Below are 22,319 nucleotides of genomic sequence, written 5' to 3' on the forward strand. Positions count from 1 at the left end.
AAATGGCGGCTGCCTGACCTCTAAAGTGGGACAATGGGATGTGAGGTAACTGCGCTGGCGTTGTACACCGTCGCGGTAGGCGGTCGGAGACCGCGGCGCAATGCTGCATTGGTTAACATTGGACCCTATGGGTCCCAGGAGCTAATTACGATGTACGCCAGCGGTGACGGTACGCACCGCCATGGACGTGACCGCCATTTTCTATCTGTTCAATCACTCAATACCTGATCTTCAACAGGAGAGGACCTACACTGCAAGTGCTGCTGTGACCTCGGTCTGGAAGAGACAATGGCTCGTGCATCTGGGGAAAGGGCCCCTGCTTTCACTGCAGAGGAGTTGGAGAAGCTTGTGGATGGGGTCCTCCCCCAGTACACGCTACTCTACCGTCCTCCAGACAAACAGGTAAGTACACAGGGAGCATGTTGTATGGGCTATGCCTGTGCGGAGAGGGCTGGGTGTAAGAAGGAAGGGGGCAGAGTGCTGCATGCATGAAAGACGGTGAGTTCATGTGCCACATGGCAAGGGTAGGGATGGGGGCCACTCACTTTGACGGTGCAGTTGGTAATGACTTCTCTTCTTCCCCTGTACAGTTCATGCAGGTCAGCACCCACTAGAAGAAAGATATTTGGTGTTCCATTGCCAAGGACGTCCGGACCTTGGGGGTCTACCACAGACGGAGCACCCACTGCTGGAAAAGATGGGAGGACATTCGCCGCTGGAGCAAGAAGATGGCGGAGGCTCAGCTGGGTATGGCCTCCCAACGTGGGATGGGTGCCCGTCGAACCATGACCCCCTGATGTTCAGGATCTTGGCGGTGGCCTACCCGGAGTTTGAGGGCATCACAGCAGACCCAGACGGGTGAGTACACTCTCATTCAGCTGACTTTGCGCGCAGTGGAGTTGTCTGGGTGGGGGAGGAGGGCTGTGGGTTTCCCTAGGTCAGGGCGAGTTCCGTAGGCTAGGCCCCTCTGTAAGTCATGGCCCTGTGGCCCCCCACCCCACCTCTGTAGAGGGCAAGTACAGCTATTCATGCCCCTGTGTCATCTATGTGTGCAGATGTCGACCATAGCCTTGTAGTGTCGCGTGGGCTCTCATTATTCTAAATGAGACTACTGGATTTCTAGGTAGCAGGATCTATAACGGTGTGAGGGACTGAGTCTGACCCACGTGTAAAGAACTCTGTCACCCTAAATCCGTTTTTTGCTCCGGCTAACTAGCAGTGCCTCATTTCTCCCATGTGGAAGGAATGATTTGGCAGCCGAGCGCATGACATCTTTGGAACTTCTCAGGGAAGTCGTGGTTACTCAGATCCAAACCAACTCTCTTATTTCCAATATGATCTCATATACAAATGACAAAGACAGTATAAGTTTTATATTATGTTTTAATAAAACAACTGTATTTTAGATATTATGGCGTGAGCCGCAATAACCACAACGATACAACACAGTAGGATTGAAATAGTTACCAGGAGAGTAAAACATAAGAACAAAGCTATCATATTGTCTAACAGTTTCTACTCTCCCTCTGCTTGTTCTATTTAGAGCACAGCCTGTTAAGCTTCTAGCTTGCCTATTAGAATCACTGTGGAGACATCAGCCCTCATACCTGAGCAAAGACCTGTGATCTTGGTTCAGCATCTGCAACGAGGCAGTCAGCGTCTAGTTGTGGTTCCCTGGTCGGAATCTCCCTCTTGCGTGTATTGGGACAAGGAAGTGATTTTATAACTAACATGTCATCGTGATCACAAAATGTCCCTACGCAGGAATGCCAAGTCTAAACTCCTACCACGTCTATCGGCAATGTACCAGACTGTATCCTTGACTGAAGCACAGAGTAAATATGTTATGGAGAACTCCAGTGCTGAAGTAGGCAAAACAGTGTGATATGAATAAAAAAACAACACCGTAGAACTGGCTATTTGAAAAATAACAGTACGAAGCCTAATAAAAAGCATGTAGAGCAAAGTGCACAGAGGCTCCAAGCTGTCAGCAAATGAATAAAATATATTCAGGGCAAAGTGTACAAAGGCCTAAAGCCTGAAGCTAAAGCGCAATGAATACGTAAAACTAACCACACTACACCCTCCCCTTGTCGGTAGCAAGTGGTTCCAATAATATAAAAGGACGCCCCAAATATAAACAATACCTAAAACAATTATTTCGACAAAGTGAGCAGACAACAAAGTCATAAATTTAGGTAACATTTGATCATAAAGCCAAATTCAATATAGTGTCAATTTCGTAAAAATCCAATCGTTAGATAGAAGCAATAGAACGCAGGAGTTCCTCCACTTCGATATATGTCAATATCGGAAGATCCACGCCACAAAGTACCATGGAGCAGGTGTGATCCAAAGCCCCAAAACCATTCAGGGCGGCACCCCGTGTAGGGCCTATGAAAGAGACAATACCATCTTCCTCCAGGAAGGGAATCTCATAAACTGCCTCACGAAGCAAGCGCATCCGTAGTGCACAAGTCTGGGAATGAGCCCTAATCGGGAACATCAACAGATCAGCATCGACCATTGGAGGGCGCTGCAATGAGAGACAGAGAGCCAGTGAATGTTCAAACAAGCACCAAAGGCATCGAAACACGGGTTGCACACAATCCAAAACCGGTCTGAATGACAGAGACCAGTCACACTCCAAATATCCCAGGAGTGTCGATCCAAAATGCTGCATCATGCGTTCACGACACAGCTGCGCTGACGGGAGCAGCAATACAGGATCTCGTTGTGATGGGACAGCCATTGCGAAAAAATAGCAACAACAGCAAGACTCCAGCCAATAAAGCCAAAGTAATCGGGAAACCCCCAAAAATGCTTCCGAAAATAGAATGTATAGCCAAAGGTATCAAACCGAATATGGAAGAGAAGGTATGAGCAAAACCAACACCAACGACTTTGAAAAAATGTGCAATACCAGCAGTGCTGGATGCATGAAATATACGTCCCACAAGTTCACCGAAGTGATTTGGAAAGTTAGTATTCAAAAGGGACTGTATCTCCACCAATGACCTTGCCACCTGAAGTGCGTAGGTCTCGCTAGCAGATGTAAGGGCCACATGCTTTTGAAACAATAAAGCTTTTAGCCGACTCAACTTGTCGAAATCAACCTTGGAAGTAGCAATATGAGGCCAGATGTCCGCTACCTCCCTAAATTGAGTGGGGGGAAACAACACATTCCCACAGCACGTAACGGCCTTGTTGACAAGGACGATGTAAACTATTCCGGCACGCATGCCACAGCAGCGTTCGCTGTTAAGAACAATGTAACTGCCGTTAGAAAGCACCTGGAAAGTGTTTTTAATAACCGGGACTGGAACTCCCTTCAGATAACAAGCTAAGTTAGCAATCGAAGCGTTACACGCCCGTGCAAGGACAGCTGTTTACAAACCATTGAATGGCTGACAGAAGCTTCGCATTCGCTGCCGCTAAGAAAAACCTCCTTCAAACCATTAACACATCTGTACTGAAAGGGAAGGTCCCACACCTCGTGTATGTAACTGTCTCCCAATAGTTCATATCTACCCACCGGAATGTGCTTCAAACACGAAGTAAATTGCAAAGTAGAGATAGGCAAATTAATAACCCCCTGAATCAACCACTCAGCTGACGGAATCTCAGCTACCGTGAAAGGCAGTTTCTCTAATTTCTCAATATTTAACATAACATATGTCGCTTCCTTTTTAGCCATCAGTTGTTGTTGACGAGTCAAATTAAAAGAGATAAAGATCTCTCTGGCACGAACGTGCTGCCATGGAACGCGACCCGCCTTCAAGGTCTGAAGAGTCCAACCCAGCTGCATGATGGACCGCGTCTGACTCTGCCCATGATATAAAGAAGACATGTCCGATTTAATAATGTCAATGGCAGAGGAAACAATGCTGTCAATCGTGTAAACACGGTCAGAAAGGGTATGCATGCCATTATCAACAACAGACAAAGTCTGCATCAGATTTTCTTGATCAATCTGCCTCAACCGGGCTGCAGCCTCTTGTTGTGAAAGTTTCCAAATCTCATTATAAACCTCGTATAAGAACCTTTTCTTTCGTGGTACTTTGGGACCTGACAAAAAATCTTGTAAATCAGTTTCATTAGACAGTAACGTGAGATGTGACTTAACTGCATCCAGCGTGGATGACTTCAACCATTGCTGACAAAGCTTCCCGCCACTGTATGTAGTTATAATATCAGCATGTTCTGGTGAAACGTAACGAGGGTCTGCCCTACTAGTCCTGAACCCCCCTGAAGAGGTGTCAAAACGTTGATGACACATATTAGTGTCTACAGGCCATAATAACCACCCGCCTGGATGTAACGATGAAGTGTTAAGCGTACCATTCTGGACCCAATGTGTAAAGTCACTGAAAGTAGCATTCACATAGTGCTGCTAATTTTTTAATTTAGAAGGGACAGGTATACTAGGCAAAGTCAACTCCCTATTCGTCGCTAAGCCCAAACAGCTAGTCTGTTGTACTGTGTCATTGAGGAAAATCATCTGCACAGGGATAATACATGCTCTAAATAACGTGTCCCTGCCTCGCATTTGCCAATTTTTCGAACCCCAAACACTTTTCAAGTCAACAGTTTTAAACCAGTATTCATATCCCTCGACCGAAAGTTTAGATACAAACAAATTGGAATACAGTAATTTAGTATCGGTCAATACCATTTGCTTATTAGAATACGGTGCAACTTTAAAATAGTAGGACTTAGCATCACGTGGATCATGCCCAGAAAAATATGCAAATTTATCATAATACGTTTTTGAACTCCCTTGTGGAGGAGTCGAGCAATGTTCCCATTGCACATAATTAAACATGGACTTGGGGCTACTAGCTTTATGAATAAAGTAGTGTCCATAATAGTTGTAACAAAACATGTCACCATGATTATCTCTAAACTGGTAAGCATCATCATCGTCATAGACAGTATAATATTGCAAATCCGTAAGCATAGAATCTACTGTCTTCGCATCCCAATCATCAGAAACAATGCCAGGTATAACAATATCATTCATCGATAATTTGAGGACATACGGTATTTGAATCAATTCAGTTGGACCATATATATCAAACATTACTTTATCCCACACAATTCCATCCGGAACTGGTATAGCAGAAATGTTCACTGTGGACAAGTCTCTTCGAACCATATGAGACGAAAAATGCGGTTTTAACACAGTCTCCACGTGCTCAATGTCAGATCGATCAGGAAGAAAATGACCATGTATTATCAGAAAAAAAGTAACCACAAATCCCAACCATAATAAAATAGTCATCACGGCCAAAAACAGCCAAAAATAGTTCCAAGGAAAAACAAAATATGTGCGTTTAAGCCAACCCAGCAGCCGTCGTGGACCGTGGACAGAAGACATTGAGGACGAGGAGCCGGACACATCATTATCAGTGTCGTTGAAGCAGCCAGAAGCAGTTCTAGCAAAAGGTGCAACTGTGAACAAAGAAGCAGATGGAGGCTCTCGCCGTGGCATGCTATAAACCACATGTTCAGAAACGTCAGTAGAACGTACAGCAATTTGATCACAAGATTCCATATTAATCGCCGTCGGTGGAACAATCGCAAGATCATCATCAACCCTCCCCAAGCTCGGAGAGGAAACAGTGTCGGTGAAAATCACCTGCAGCGGGACTTCCTCCCCAGTAGTGAGAGGGATTCCGGAACTACTGGGTGTCCCTCTTGGTCTGCTGTGCAGAATCGGCCACATGTTGTAACTTGACATTATCAATGGAAACAAAGCGATTTCCTTTGGCCCCTCGCAGCGGCGGTAAAATCACAGTTCTCGTGCCGCTCACCCCTAACACAGGGACAGGTTCTCGATAAGAAGGACCAAATTCTTTTTTAACTGCGACCTTTTCACGCACCAGATCCCCAATCCTGGGTATCCAACCAGTAGGTGTTACTGGCTCATCCTTAATTCCTGAGGAGGCAGCACTGGCAGAAGAGTTATCTTCACGGAATTGTTGTAAATCCTGCAAAACAGTGACACGATCATTTATGTCAAAGGGCGTATCTGCCGCCTCCACACCAGGACCATCTAGATCAGGAACATACATTCGTGTTCCAAACAGGCACTCATATGAAGTACGACCCCCCAGTGACCTTCTAGGCAAGTTATTAAGTGCTCTCTGTACTCCATATAGGTGGGCTAGCCAACCACGACCCGTACCTATAACTCTGGCCGTTAAGGACTGCTTTAAATCACGATTTAAACGCTCCACAACAGAATTTCCCTCAGGATGAAATGGAGACGAGAATTGGAGTTGGACCCCCAACGAAGCCATGGTGTCCCTGAATGCCTTAGAGGCAAAAGCAGGGCCCTGGTCCGAATGAAAAGCCGCAACTGCAAATATATCGACAAAGATGCGCAAATCTTTAATAACAGTGCGAGCGTCAGCCGAGCGTTGTGGCCATACCCATACAAATCTGGAGCACGAATCTACAGCAACCAATATATATTTGTATGCACTATCTGGTGTCAGCGGACCACAATGATCCAAGTACACACACTGTAAAGGTTTATTTGAAATCAGAAGGGGCGTCTGCTGCGGGCGTCTAGCCGACGACGCTTTAATTTGTTGACAAACATCACAACAAAGGACATATTGCTTCGTCTCTTTATAGAGACCAGGCCACCAGTAACGAGCCTGTAAAAGCGAAATCGTGGCAGCCACACCAGCATGTGCAGAAGCCACCCCCTCATGTGCTGCAGAAATTAATCGAGGTCTCTCAAGTTTATTGGGAATTTCACGTACACCAATGCCTGGAATGGTAACAGTAGCATTCAGCGCACCATTCAAGCAGTAACCATATTTAGAAGGAAATCCTTTAGGAAAGGGCGTGCCAGCAGCCGTAGCCTTTTTGGCAGCCGAAATTTCTGTGTCTGGTTTGAAACTCGAACGAGTCACTGCGGCCACAGTGGCGACAGCCACTGCCGATTTCGCGGCTTCATCAGCCAAAGTATTCCCAGCAACGTGTATTCCAACGCGCTGGTGTCCAAGTGTATGCACAACATGGACTTTAGGAAGCGTTTCCTTCAGATCCGCAACCTTACCCCACAACATTTTGGGCCTGATTATGACCCTGGCGGACGGCGGAGGCCGTCCGCCAAGGTACCGCCGCTGAATGACCGCACCGCGGTCAAAAGACCGCGGCGGCCATTTAGACATTTCCTCTGGGCCGGCGGGCGCTCTCCAAAAGAGCGCCCGCCGGCCCAGAGGAAATGCCCCTGCAACGAGGACGCCGGCTCAGAATTGAGCCGGCGGAGTTGCAGGGGTGCGACGGGTGCAGTTGCACCCGTCGCGTATTTCAGTGTCTGCTTAGCAGACACTGAAATACTTTGCGGGGCCCTCTTACGGGGGCCCCTGCCGTGCCCGTGCCATTGGCATGGGCACGGCAGGGGCCCCCAGGGGCCCCGCGGCACCCCCTACCGCCATCCTGTTCCTGGCGGGCGAACCGCCAGGAACAGGATGGCGGTAGGGGGTGTCAGAATCCCCCATGGCGGCGCAGCAAGCTGCGCCGCCATGGGGGATTCTAAGGGCAGCGGTAAACCGGCGGGAGACCGCCGGTTTGCCTCTTCTGACCGCGGCCGAACCGCCGCGGTCAGAATGCCCTGCGGGGCACCACCGGCCTGTCGGCGGTGCTCCCGCCGACCCTGGCCCCGGCGGTCTTAGACCGCCGGGGTCAGAATGACCCCCTTTATGTTTAATGGTGTTGCCTTTAGAATCTCTGAACACATTCATCTTCCAATAGTGTAAATATTTGTTGAAAGACTGCACACAGTAGTAGGAGTCACAGACCAGCAAGGTTAAAAGTGCTGGATCCGCGTGCTCCAACGCTAACAATAGAGCTTTGAGCTCAGCCAGCTGTGCCGTGCAATCTCCCAAGGTTTTAGTATAAGTATGTCGGGGGCAGAACACTTCCCCCTCCATAGTGCCGCTCACCACCGCACATGCAGCAGAATACTGTTGTTTAGTCCCAACCGCTGGTTGCGCAGAGCCATCGGTATACATGACCACTTGATATTGGTCAATAGGCAACGTACCAGCAGGAACAGGGTATTCTATTTCGTATTGAAGAAATTCTTGAGTCTGCAGCTTAGGGTCAAATACATAATCTACATCAGTGGCTGTCAAAGACGTAGCCCATTGTATCCATCGCGGGTGTAAAGCTTTCGAATTAGGAACACTCGCTTTTGTAACAGCCTCTAAGGCCGGAATCGGGGAAACGACAACAATGCGTTGACCCTGGGCCAGCGGTCTTTCTTTAATAACAGCCATCTGTACTGCAGTGAGAATTTTCTCAGTTTGTGCAAAACGTTGCTCTGCAGCAGAATACAAGTGAGACTTGTATGCAATCGGGACTGTCTCCCCTTCATTAAAGGTGACATAAGTAAACCCAACAGCCCCAGGTATCACCCTGATGACTAAACGTGTCTTATTGTCCCGTGTGTGTAAGTGTTTAACCGCTAAGAGATCACTCTGTAACTCTCGCAGTATGTGTGTATGTTCAATCGTCCAAAATCTACTCGAAAAATTCGGGCGAATCAACTCGTATAAGGGCTTTATACGCGTCGCATATTCAGGAATGTAAGTTCTGCCAAAATTCAGAAACCCCAACAATGACTGGAGCTTCCGAACCGTATTAGGAGGCTGCAATAAAGCACATTTCTCCAAAAAATGTGGCGCTAGGCTCTTGCCCTCACTTGACAACTCATATCCCAGGAAAATGACGCTGAGGAAGGCAATCTTCGATTTCTTAAAATTAAACTTATAGCCAATATCAGCAAACCCCACAACAATGCGCGATACACGCCTTAGATGTTGCAGAATCTCATCATCTGTCAGATATATGTCATCAACATATGATAATGCTTCAGGGTCGAACTCATGCAGCATTTCAGTTACACGAGCCGAAAACAGTCCTGGGCTATTCTTATACCCCTGAGGCAAACGACAAAAAAATTTCTGAGAGCCAAACGCACTGAAACAGGTATAGTCCCGACTCTCGGGCGCTATATTCTGGCAGAAAAATCCATTCGAGATATCTAATGTTGTCTTGTATTTTTTACGCACTATATTATTCATAAGCGCTGCGCTGTGTGAATTCTGTATTGCATATGTGCGTGCATGACTATTCAAATGTCGGTAATCCACCACTATCCTATATGAATGGTCCGGTTTGGCAACCGGAAACAAGGGATTATTCATCGGCGAGACACAGGGCTCAATTACACCTTGATACTCCAATTGTGTAAGAATCTTTCTAACCGATGCCCTTGCTTCAAATTTGATAGGATACTGCGGTTGTGGCTGAGGTTCGCCCTTTATCGAAATTACATGATAAGGTGATTGTCTGTCCCACCCCACGTTATTTCTATACAAGGCGGGAGCCTGTGCTAGAGCCCATGATTTACTATAGGACTCCGCGTGTTCTCTCGGAACAAGTGGTGAGAAGGAAGGTGTAATAACCTCCTCCCCAACCGGACAGTCGCGAACAAAGTCAGGTGGCCAATCTTGTTCGGCCAGCAGAACATCATATGATTTTACCACATGGTCCGAAAAAATGGCGTTTATAATACGGTCAATGTCCCCTTCCAATCGCAGAGTCACTTCATATACTCTATCAGGATCAGAGACTCGCATATCCGCCGTCTCGACTTGTATGAAGTCATCAGTTGCTTTCACCTCCAGATGCTCTAGAAGACTCCGGCGAACTATTGTGACCTCTGCCGCGCTGTCTAACAGTGCTAACGCCCATGTCTTGTTCGTCAAGAGAACTCTCTTCTTGAGCGGCATGTCTGACTGAGACAGCTGCCACTTTCTTCTTTTTAAATTGCTGTTTTTGTTGCAGCGGTTTCTCTTGTTGTTTAATAGAAACCTCTGCTGAGCGTTGTGAATCTTGTCTCGGTTTCACGTACTCCGTCCTCCGCTCTGACCGCCCACCTCTCTCACTTCTCTTTTCCGAGGAGTCCTGAAAGGAACGAGATTGGCGTGTATCAGTATATTGATATCTATCAGGCGTCTTCAAAGTATCCCTATTCCTGAGATTATACTTATTCTGTGGGGTCTCCGGTTGCGGAGACTGCCCACCATCTTTCTTAGGTGTTTGCTGTTTCTTTTCCCAGCGCTTTTTTGAACCCTCAGGCTGTTGCTGTTTAGCATTGTCTTTATTATTTTTACCCTGTAACTCGGGTTTTTGTGGTCTAGCCCCTAGGCTATCACGACCAATACTAGAATATGTTTCCGCTATTATTCTCGGAAGCTCCCGCTCCTGATTAAGCAGCGGAACATCCCAGAGACGCATTCGCACTGCTAGTGCTACTGCCTCCCCTTTGAGATTACTCAAAATAATAGAAGAAACTGTGGCAAAATTGCCCAGCAACTGCATGCCCAAATCCAAGGCAGGGGCAGCCCCATATTCATCCTGAATCTGTTTAAGTACGTCCGGTAAATTAGCTAATCTCGGTGTACCGTGTGCCGTAGTGTAGAGCGCGGCAAACACCGTGCCCCAGGTATTACAAAGGTCCACCGGAGGAACCATCCCGTACGGCAAACACATCGTCAAAATCCTATGTTTATCCTGAGGTCCCGTATGGGGAAATACTGCTTCCAGCGTATAAATTTTTTGCGCCAGCCAAAATGGAGTCTCCTCTCGTTTAGCCGGTACTTTACCCATAACTGAGTGCACAGTGGCCGGATTAATACCCGGAACCACAGCCTGTGGGTGCGCTGGAGCAGCACGTGCTGCATTCGTATTTAGTGTCTGCATGACAAACTGAACTAATCGTCTATATGTAGCCGTTAAATCTGTATATAAACGACGAACTTCAACCACTGCCAATTGAGCAACCGCAGGATGTGGTGTATAAGTAGCCAATAAAGGCCAGGTAGGACCATCATTACTCAGTGGACCTAACCTAACTTGTGCTACTGTGTGTGGGAGGGCGCCATCAAGCCAATTATGGTGTTCTTGATAAGATAGAGGTATTTCTAAATAAGCGTAAGCCCTGTATTGTCCTTGGACATTCGCAACAGTGTATTCGTGAAAAGTATTTGTTCCCCCATCCACCGCAGGAAATCCGACCCAAGAATAAAAAAGTTCCGTTCTATAGGCTGCATGGGCATCCACCACAAAAGTGACCGGACCCCCCTGGACCGTCAGTCCATGTGCCAACAGATGTCCTGTAAGCGGGTGACGCATATTAATTGCTATATTCACTACATTAGGATTCGCCATTTTATAAAAAACAGCTGCAGGTCAGAGAAGGCACACCAATATCGGGGTTTTTCCTTTCAAAGTTCAAGCTTGAACAACCAACCACTAAGCAACAGGAAGCACCTATGCCGTGGCGGCGGAAACCCTCAGCCCCACGGACGTCTCCGTATACAGAACAGAGGAGTCAAAATATATATGAGACCAAGAGAGTCAGTCGTACCTAATCATTAGAGCCAGACCAAACGTTGGGCGCCATGTCGCGTGGGCTCTCATTATTCTAAATGAGACTACTGGATTTCTAGGTAGCAGGATCTATAACGGTGTGGGGGACTGAGTCTGACCCACGTGTAAAGAACTCTGTCACCCTAAATCCGGTTTTTGCTCCGGCTAACTAGCAGTGCCTCATTTTTCCCATGTGGAAGGAATGATTTGGCAGCCGAGCGCATGACATCTTTGGAACTTCTCAGGGAAGTCGTGGTTACTCAGATCCAAACCAACTCTCTTATTTCCAATATGATCTCATATACAAATGACAAAGACAGTATAAGTTTTATATTATGTTTTAATAAAACGACTATATTTTAGATATTATGGCGTGAGCCGCAATAACCACAACGATACAACACAGTAGGATTGAAATAGTTACCAGGAGAGTAAAACATAAGAACAAAGCTATCATATTGTCTAACAGTTTCTACTCTCCCTCTGCTTGTTCTATTTAGAGCACAGCCTGTTAAGCTTCTAGCTTGCCTATTAGAATCACTGTGGAGACATCAGCCCTCATACCTGAGCAAAGACCTGTGATCTTGGTTCAGCATCTGCAACGAGGCAGTCAGCGTCTAGTTGTGGTTCCCTGGTCGGAATCTCCCTCTTGCGTGTATTGGGACAAGGAAGTGATTTTATAACTAACATGTCATTGTGATCACAAAATGTCCCTACGCAGGAATGCCAAGTCTAAACTCCTACCACGTCTATCGGCAATGTACCAGACTGTATCCTTGACTGAAGCACAGAGTAAATATGTTATGGAGAACTCCAGTGCTGAAGTAGGCAAAACAGTGTGATATGAATAAAAAAACAACACCGTAGAACTGGCTATTTGAAAAATAACAGTACGAAGCCTAATAAAAAGCATGTAGAGCAAAGTGCACAGAGGCTCCAAGCTGTCAGCAAATGAATAAAATATATTCAGGGCAAAGTGTACAAAGGCCTAAAGCCTGAAGCTAAAGCGCAATGAATATGTAAAACTAACCACACTACACCCTCCCCTTGTCGGTAGCAAGTGGTTCCAATAATATAAAAGGATGCCCCAAATATAAACAATACCTAAAACAATTATTTCGACAAAGTGAGCAGACAACAAAGTCATAAATTTAGGTAACATTTGATCGTAAAGCCAAATTCAATATAGTGTCAATTTCGTAAAAATCCAATCGTTAGATAGAAGCAATAGAACGCAGGAGTTCCTCCACTTCGATATATGTCAATATCGGAAGATCCACGCCACAAAGTACCATGGAGCAGGTGTGATCCAAAGCCCCAAAACCATTCAGGGCGGCACCCCGTGTAGGGCCTATGAAAGAGACAATACCATCTTCCTCCAGGAAGGGAATCTCATAAACTGCCTCACGAAGCAAGCGCATCCGTAGTGCACAAGTCTGGGAATGAGCCCTAATCGGGAACATCAACAGATCAGCATCGACCATTGGAGGGCGCTGCAATGAGAGACAGAGAGACAGTGAATGTTCAAACGAGCACCAAAGGCATCGAAACACGGGTTGCACACAATCCAAAACCGGTCTGAATGACAGAGACCAGTCACACTCCAAATATCCCAGGAGTGTCGATCCAAAATGCTGCATCATGCGTTCACGACACAGCTGCGCTGACGGGAGCAGCAATACAGGATCTCGTTGTGATGGGACAGCCATTGCGAAAAAATAGCAACAACAGCAAGACTCCAGCCAATAAAGCCAAAGTAATCGGGAAACCCCCAAAAATGCTTCCGAAAATAGAATGTATAGCCGAAGGTATCAAACCGAATATGGAAGAGAAGGTATGAGCAAAACCAACACCAACGACTTTGAAAAAATGTGCAATACCAGCAGTGCTGGATGCATTAAATATACGTCCCACAAGTTCACCGAAGTGATTTGGAAAGTTAGTATTCAAAAGGGACTGTATCTCCACCAATGACCTTGCCACCTGAAGTGCGTAGGTCTCGCTAGCAGATGTAAGGGCCACATGCTTTTGAAACAATAAAGCTTTTAGCCGACTCAACTTGTCGAAATCAACCTTGGAAGTAGCAATATGAGGCCAGATGTCCGCTACCTCCCTAAATTGAGTGGGGGAAACAACACATTCCCACAGCACGTAACGGCCTTGTTGACAAGGACGATGTAAACTATTCCGGCACGCATGCCACAGCAGCGTTCGCTGTTAAGAACAATGTAACTGCCGTTAGAAAGCACCTGGAAAGTGTTTTTAATAACCGGGACTGGAACTCCCTTCAGATAACAAGCTAAGTTAGCAATCGAAGCGTTACACGCCCGTGCAAGGACAGCTGTTTACAAACCATTGAATGGCTGACAGAAGCTTCGCATTCGCTGCCGCTAAGAAAAACCTCCTTCAAACCATTAACACATCTGTACTGAAAGGGAAGGTCCCACACCTCGTGTATGTAACTGTCTCCCAATAGTTCATATCTACTCACCGGAATGTGCTTCAAACACGAAGTAAATTGCAAAGTAGAGATAGGCAAATTAATAACCCCATGAATCAACCACTCAGCTGACGGAATCTCAGCTACCGTGAAAGGCAGTTTCTCTAATTTCTCAATATTTAACATAACATATGTCGCTTCCTTTTTAGCCATCAGTTGTTGTTGACGAGTCAAATTAAAAGAGATAAAGATCTCTCTGGCACGAACGTGCTGCCATGGAACGCGACCCGCCTTCAAGGTCTGAAGAGTCCATCCCAGCTGCATGATGGACCGCGTCTGACTCTGCCCATGATATAAAGAAGACATGTCCGATTTAATAATGTCAATGGCAGAGGAAACAATGCTGTCAATCGTGTAAACACGGTCAGAAAGGGTATGCATGCCATTATCAACAACAGACAAAGTCTGCATCAGATTTTCTTGATCAATCTGCCTCAACCGGGCTGCAGCCTCTTGTTGTGAAAGTTTCCAAATCTCATTATAAACCTCGTATAAGAACCTTTTCTTTCGTGGTACTTTGGGACCTGACAAAAAATCTTGTAAATCAGTTTCATTAGACAGTAACGTGAGATGTGACTTAACTGCATCCAGCGTGGATGACTTCAACCATTGCTGACAAAGCTTCCCCACACTGTATGTAGTTATAATATCAGCATGTTCTGGTGAAACGTAACGAGGGTCTGCCCTACTAGTCCTGAACCCCCCTGAAGAGGTGTCAAAACGTTGATGACACATATTAGTGTCTACAGGCCATAATAACCACCCGCCTGGATGTAACGATGAAGTGTTAAGCGTACCATTCTGGACCCAATGTGTAAAGTCACTGAAAGTAGCATTCACATAGTGCTGCCAATTTTTTAATTTAGAAGGGACAGGTATACTAGGCAAAGTCAACTCCCTATTCGTCGCTAAGCCCAAACAGCTAGTCTGTTGTACTGTGTCATTGAGGAAAATCATCTGCACAGGGATAATACATGCTCTAAATAACGTGTCCCTGCCTCGCATTTGCCAATTTTTCGAACCCCAAACACTTTTCAAGTCAACAGTTTTAAACCAGTATTCATATCCCTCGACCGAAAGTTTAGATACAAACAAATTGGAATACAGTAATTTAGTATCGGTCAATACCATTTGCTTATTAGAATACGGTGCAACTTTAAAATAGTAGGACTTAGCATCACGTGGATCATGCCCAGAAAAATATGCAAATTTATCATAATACGTTTTTGAACTCCCTTGTGGAGGAGTCGAGCAATGTTCCCATTGCACATAATTAAACATGGACTTGGGGCTACTATCTTTATGAATAAAGTGGTGTCCATAATAGTTGTAACAAAACATGTCACCATGATTATCTCTAAACTGGTAAGCATCATCATCGTCATAGACAGTATAATATTGCAAATCCGTAAGCATAGAATCTACTGTCTTCACATCCCAATCATCAGAAACAATGCCAGGTATAACAATATCATTCATCGATAATTTGAGGACATACGGTATTTGAATCAATTCAGTTGGACCATATATATCAAACATTACTTTATCCCACACAATTCCATCCGGAACTGGTATAGCAGAAATGTTCACTGTGGACAAGTCTCTTCGAACCATATGAGACGAAAAATGCGGTTTTAACACAGTCTCCACGTGCTCAATGTCAGATCGATCAGGAAGAAAATGACCATGTATTATCAGAAAAAAAGTAACCACAAATCCCAACCATAATAAAATAGTCATCACGGCCAAAAACAGCCAAAAATAGTTCCAAGGAAAAACAAAATATGTGCGTTTAAGCCAACCCAGCAGCCGTCGTGGACCGTGGACAGAAGACATTGAGGACGAGGAGCCGGACACATCATTATCAGTGTCGTTGAGGCAGCCAGAAGCAGTTCTAGCAAAAGGTGCAACTGTGAACAAAGAAGCAGATGGAGGCTCTCGCCGTGGCACGCTATAAACCACATGTTCAGAAACGTCAGTAGAACGTACAGCAATTTGATCACAAGATTCCATATTAATCGCCGTCGGTGGAACAATCGCAAGATCATCATCAACCCTCCCCAAGCTCGGAGAGGAAACAGTGTCGGTGAAAATCACCTGCAGCGGGACTTCCTCCCCAGTAGTGAGAGGGATTCCGGAACTACTGGGTGTCCCTCTTGGTCTGCTGTGCAGAATCGGCCACATGTTGTAACTTGACATTATCAATGGAAACAAAGCGATTTCCTTTGGCCCCTCGCAGCGGCGGTAAAATCACAGTTCTCGTGCCGCTCACCCCTAACACAGGGACAGGTTCTCGATAAGAAGGACCAAATTCTTTTTTAACTGCGACCTTTTCACGCACCAGATCCCCAATCCTGGGTATCCAACCAGTAGGTGTTACTGGCTCATCCTTAATTCCTGAGGAGGCAGCACTGGCAGAAGAGTTATCTTCACGGAATTGTTGTAAATCCTGCAAAACAGTGACACGATCATTTATGTCAAAGGGCGTATCTGCCGCCTCCACACCAGGACCATCTAGATCAGGAACATACATTCGTGTTCCAAACAGGCACTCATATGAAGTACGACCCCCCAGTGACCTTCTAGGCAAGTTATTAAGTGCTCTCTGTACTCCATATAGGTGGGCTAGCCAACCACGACCCGTACCTATAACTCTGGCCGTTAAGGACTGCTTTAAATCACGATTTAAACGCTCCACAACAGAATTTCCCTCGGGATGAAATGGAGACGAGAATTGGAGTTGGACCCCCAACGAAGCCATGGTGTCCCTGAATGCCTTAGAGGCAAAAGCAGGGCCCTGGTCCGAATGAAAAGCCGCAACTGCAAATATATCGACAAAGATGCGCAAATCTTTAATAACAGTGCGAGCGTCAGCCGAGCGTTGTGGCCACACCCATACAAATCTGGAGCACGAATCTACAGCAACCAATATATATTTGTATGCACTATCTGGTGTCAGCGGACCACAATGATCCAAGTACACACACTGTAAAGGTTTATTTGAAATCAGAAGGGGCGTCTGCTGCGGGCGTCTAGCCGACGACGCTTTAATTGTTGACAAACGTCACAACAAAGGACATATTGCTTCGTCTCTTTATAGAGACCAGGCCACCAGTAACGAGCCTGTAAAAGCGAAATCGTGGCAGCCACACCAGCATGTGCAGAAGCCACCCCCTCATGTGCTGCAGAAATTAATCGAGGTCTCTCAAGTTTATTGGGAATTTCACGTACACCAATGCCTGGAATGGTAACAGTAGCATTCAGCGCACCATTCAAGCAGTAACTATATTTAGAAGGAAATCCTTTAGGAAAGGGCGTGCCAGCAGCCGTAGCCTTTTTGGCAGCTGAAATTTCTGTGTCTGGTTTGAAACTCGAACGAGTCACTGCGGCCACAGTGGCGACAGCCACTGCCGATTTCGCGGCTTCATCAGCCAAAGTATTCCCAGCAACGTGTATTCCAACGCGCTGGTGTCCAAGTGTATGCACAACATGGACTTTAGGAAGCGTTTCCTTCAGATCCGCAACCTTACCCCACAACATTTTGGGCCTGACTATGACCCTGGCGGACGGCGGAGGCCGTCCGCCAAGGTACCGCCGCTGAATGACCGCGGCGGCCATTTAGATATTTCCTCTGGGCCGGCGGGCGCTCTCCAAAAGAGCGCCCGCCGGCCCAGAGGAAATGCCCCTGCAACGAGGACGCCGGCTCAGAATTGAGCCGGCGGAGTTGCAGGGGTGCGACGGGTGCAGTTGCACCCGTCGCGTATTTCAGTGTCTGCTTAGCAGACACTGAAATACTTTGCGGGGCCCTCTTACGGGGGCCCCTGCCGTGCCCGTGCCATTGGCATGGGCACGGCAGGGGCCCCCAGGGGCCCCGCGGCACCCCCTACCGCCATCCTGTTCCTGGCGGGCGAACCGCCAGGAACAGGATGGCGGTAGGGGGTGCCAGAATCCCCCATGGCGGCGCAGCAAGCTGCGCCGCCATGGGGGATTCTAAGGGCAGCGGTAAACCGGCGGGAGACCGCCGGTTTGCCTCTTCTGACCGCGGCCGAACCGCCGCGGTCAGAATGCCCTGCGGGGCACCGCCGGCCTGTCGGCGGTGCTCCCGCCGACCCTGGCCCCGGTGGTCTTAGACCGCCGGGGTCAGAATGACCCCCTTTATGTTTAATGGTGTTGCCTTTAGAATCTCTGAACCCATTCATCTTCCAATAGTGTAAATATTTGTTGAAAGACTGCACACAGTAGTAGGAGTCACAGACCAGCAAGGTTAAAAGTGCCGGATCCGCGTGCTCCAACGCTAACAATAGAGCTTTGAGCTCAGCCAGCTGTGCCGTGCAATCTCCCAAGGTTTTAGTATAAGTATGTCGGGGGCAGAACACTTCCCCCTCCATAGTGCCGCTCACCACCGCACATGCAGCAGAATACTGTTGTTTAGTCCCAACCGCTGGTTGCGCAGAGCCATCGGTATACATGACCACTTGATATTGGTCAATAGGCAACGTACCAGCAGGAACAGGGTATTCTATTTCGTATTGAAGAAATTCTTGAGTCTGCAGCTTAGGGTCAAATACATAATCTACATCAGTGGCTGTCAAAGACGTAGCCCATTGTATCCATCGCGGGTGTAAAGCTTTCGAATTAGGAACACTCGCTTTTGTAACAGCCTCTAAGGCCGGAATCGGGGAAACGACAACAATGCGTTGACCCTGGGCCAGCGGTCTTTCTTTAATAACAGCCATCTGTACTGCAGTGAGAATTTTCTCAGTTTGTGCAAAACGTTGCTCTGCAGCAGAATACAAGTGAGACTTGTATGCAATCGGGACTGTCTCCCCTTCATTAAAGGTGACATAAGTAAACCCAACAGCCCCAGGTATCACCCTGATGACTAAACGTGTCTTATTGTCCCGTGTGTGTAAGTGTTTAACCGCTAAGAGATCACTCTGTAACTCTCGCAGTATGTGTGTATGTTCAATCGTCCAAAATCTACTCGAAAAATTCGGGCGAATCAACTCGTATAAGGGCTTTATACGCGTCGCATATTCAGGAATGTAAGTTCTGCCAAAATTCAGAAACCCCAACAATGACTGGAGCTTCCGAACCGTATTAGGAGGCTGCAATAAAGCACATTTCTCCAAAAAATGTGGCGCTAGGCTCTTGCCCTCACTTGACAACTCATATCCCAGGAAAATGACGCTGAGGAAGGCAATCTTCGATTTCTTAAAATTAAACTTATAGCCAATATCAGCAAACCCCACAACAATGCGCGATACACGCCTTAGATGTTGCAGAATCCCATCATCTGTCAGATATATGTCATCAACATATGATAATGCTTCAGGGTCGAACTCATGCAGCATTTCAGTTACACGAGCCGAAAACAGTCCTGGGCTATTCTTATACCCCTGAGGCAAACGTCAAAAAATTTCTGAGAGCCCAACGCACTGAAACAGGTATAGTCCCGACTCTCGGGCGCTATATTCTGGCAGAAAAATCCATTCGAGATATCTAATGTTGTCTTGTATTTTTTACGCACTATATTATTCATAAGCGCTGCGCTGTGTGAATTCTGTATTGCATATGTGCGTGCATGACTATTCAAATGTCGGTAATCCACCACTATCCTATATGAATGGTCCGGTTTAGCAACCGGAAACAAGGGATTATTCATCGGCGAGACACAGGGCTCAATTACACCTTGATACTCCAATTGTGTAAGAATCTTTCTAACCGATGCCCTTGCTTCAAATTTGATAGGATACTGCGGTTGTGGCTGAGGTTCGCCCTTTATCGAAATTACATGATAAGGTGATAGTCTGTCCCACCCCACGTTATTTCTATACAAGGCGGGAGCCTGTGCTAGAGCCCATGATTTACTATAGGACTCCGCGTGTTCTCTCGGAACAAGTGGTGAGAAGGAAGGTGTAATAACCTCCTCCCCAACCGGACAGTCGCGAACAAAGTCAGGTGGCCAATCTTGTTCGGCCAGCAGAACATCATATGATTTTACCACATGGTCCGAAAAAATGGCGTTTATAATACGGTCAATGTCCCCTTCCAATCGCAGAGTCACTTCATATACTCTATCAGGATCAGAGACTCGCATATCCGCCGTCTCGACTTGTATGAAGTCATCAGTTGCTTTCACCTCCAGATGCTCTAGAAGACTCCGGCGAACTATTGTGACCTCTGCCGCGCTGTCTAACAGTGCTAACGCCCATGTCTTGTTCGTCAAGAGAACTCTCTTCTTGAGCAGCATGTCTGACTGAGACAGCTGCCACTTTCTTCTTTTTAAATTGCTGTTTTTGTTGCAGCGGTTTCTCTTCTTGTTTAATAGAAACCTCTGCTGAGCGTTGTGAATCTTGTCTCGGTTTCACGTACTCCGTCCTCCGCTCTGACCGCCCACCTCTCTCACTTCTCTTTTCCGAGGAGTCCTGAAAGGAACGAGATTGGCGTGTATCAGTATATTGATATCTATCAGGCGTCTTCAAAGTATCCCTATTCCTGAGATTATACTTATTCTGTGGGGTCTCAGGTTGCGGAGACTGCCCACCATCTTTCTTAGGTGTTTGCTGTTTCTTTTCCCAGCGCTTTTTTGAACCCTCAGGCTGTTGCTGTTTAGCATTGTCTTTATTATTTTTACCCTGTAACTGGGGTTTTTGTGGTCTAGCCCCTAGGCTATCACGACCAATACTAGAATATGTTTCCGCTATTATTCTCGGAAGCTCCCGCTCCTGATTAAGCAGCGGAACATCCCGGAGACGCATTCGCACTGCTAGTGCTACTGCCTCCCCTTTGAGATTACTCAAAATAATAGAAGAAACTGTGGCAAAATTGCCCAGCAACTGCATGCCCAAATCCAAGGCAGGGGCAGCCTCATATTCATCCTGAATCTGTTTAAGTACGTCCGGTAAATTAGCTAATCTCGGTGTACCGTGTGCCGTAGTGTAGAGCGCGGCAAACACCGTGCCCCAGGTATTACAAAGGTCCACCTGAGGAACCATCCCGTACGGCAAACACATCGTCAAAATCCTATGTTTATCCTGAGGTCCCGTATGGGGAAATACTGCTTCCAGCGTATAAATTTTTTGCGCCAGCCAAAATGGAGTCTCCTCTCGTTTAGCCGGTACTTTACCCATAACTGAGTGCACAGTGGCCGGATTAATACCCGGAACCACAGCCTGTGGGTGCGCTGGAGCAGCACGTGCTGCATTCGTATTTAGTGTCTGCATGACAAACTGAACTAATCGTCTATATGTAGCCGTTAAATCTGTATATAAACGACGAACTTCAACCACTGCCAATTGAGCAACCGCAGGATGTGGTGTATAAGTAGCCAATAAAGGCCAGGTAGGACCATCATTACTCAGTGGACCTAACCTAACTTGTGCTACTGTGTGTGGGAGGGCGCCATCAAGCCAATTATGGTGTTCTTGATAAGATAGAGGTATTTCTAAATAAGCGTAAGCCCTGTATTGTCCTTGGACATTCGTAACAGTGTATTCATGAAAAGTATTTGTTCCCCCATCCACCGCAGGAAATCCGACCCAAGAATAAAAAAGTTCCGTTCTATAGGCTGCATGGGCGTCCACCACAAAAGTGACCGGACCCCCCTGGACCGTCAGTCCATGTGCCAACAGATGTCCTGTAAGCGGGTGACGCATATTAATTGCTATATTCACTACATTAGGATTCGCCATTTTATAAAAAACAGCTGCAGGTCAGAGAAGGCACACCAATATCGGGGTTTTTCCTTTCAAAGTTCAAGCTTGAACAACCAACCACTAAGCAACAGGAAGCACCTATGCCGTGGCGGCGGAAACCCTCAGCCCCACGGACGTCTCCGTATACGGAACAGAGGAGTCAAAATATATATGAGACCAAGAGAGTCAGTCGTACCTAATCATTAGAGCCAGACCAAACGTTGGGCGCCATGTCGCGTGGGCTCTCATTATTCTAAATGAGACTACTGGATTTCTAGGTAGCAGGATCTATAACGTTGTGGGGGACTGAGTCTGACCCACGTGTAAAGAACTCTGTCACCCTAAATCCGGTTTTTGCTCCGGCTAACTAGCAGTGCCTCATTTTTCCCATGTGGAAGGAATGATTTGGCAGCCGAGCGCATGACATCTTTGGAACTTCTCAGGGAAGTCGTGGTTACTCAGATCCAAACCAACTCTCTTATTTCCAATATGATCTCATATACAAATGACAAAGACAGTATAAGTTTTATATTATGTTTTAATAAAACGACTATATTTTAGATATTATGGCGTGAGCCGCAATAACCACAACGATACAACACAGTAGGATTGAAATAGTTACCAGGAGAGTAAAACATAAGAACAAAGCTATCATATTGTCT

This window comes from Pleurodeles waltl, chromosome 1_1 (genome assembly GCF_031143425.1).
Source record: "Pleurodeles waltl isolate 20211129_DDA chromosome 1_1, aPleWal1.hap1.20221129, whole genome shotgun sequence".
Lineage (NCBI taxonomy): Eukaryota > Metazoa > Chordata > Amphibia > Caudata > Salamandridae > Pleurodeles > Pleurodeles waltl.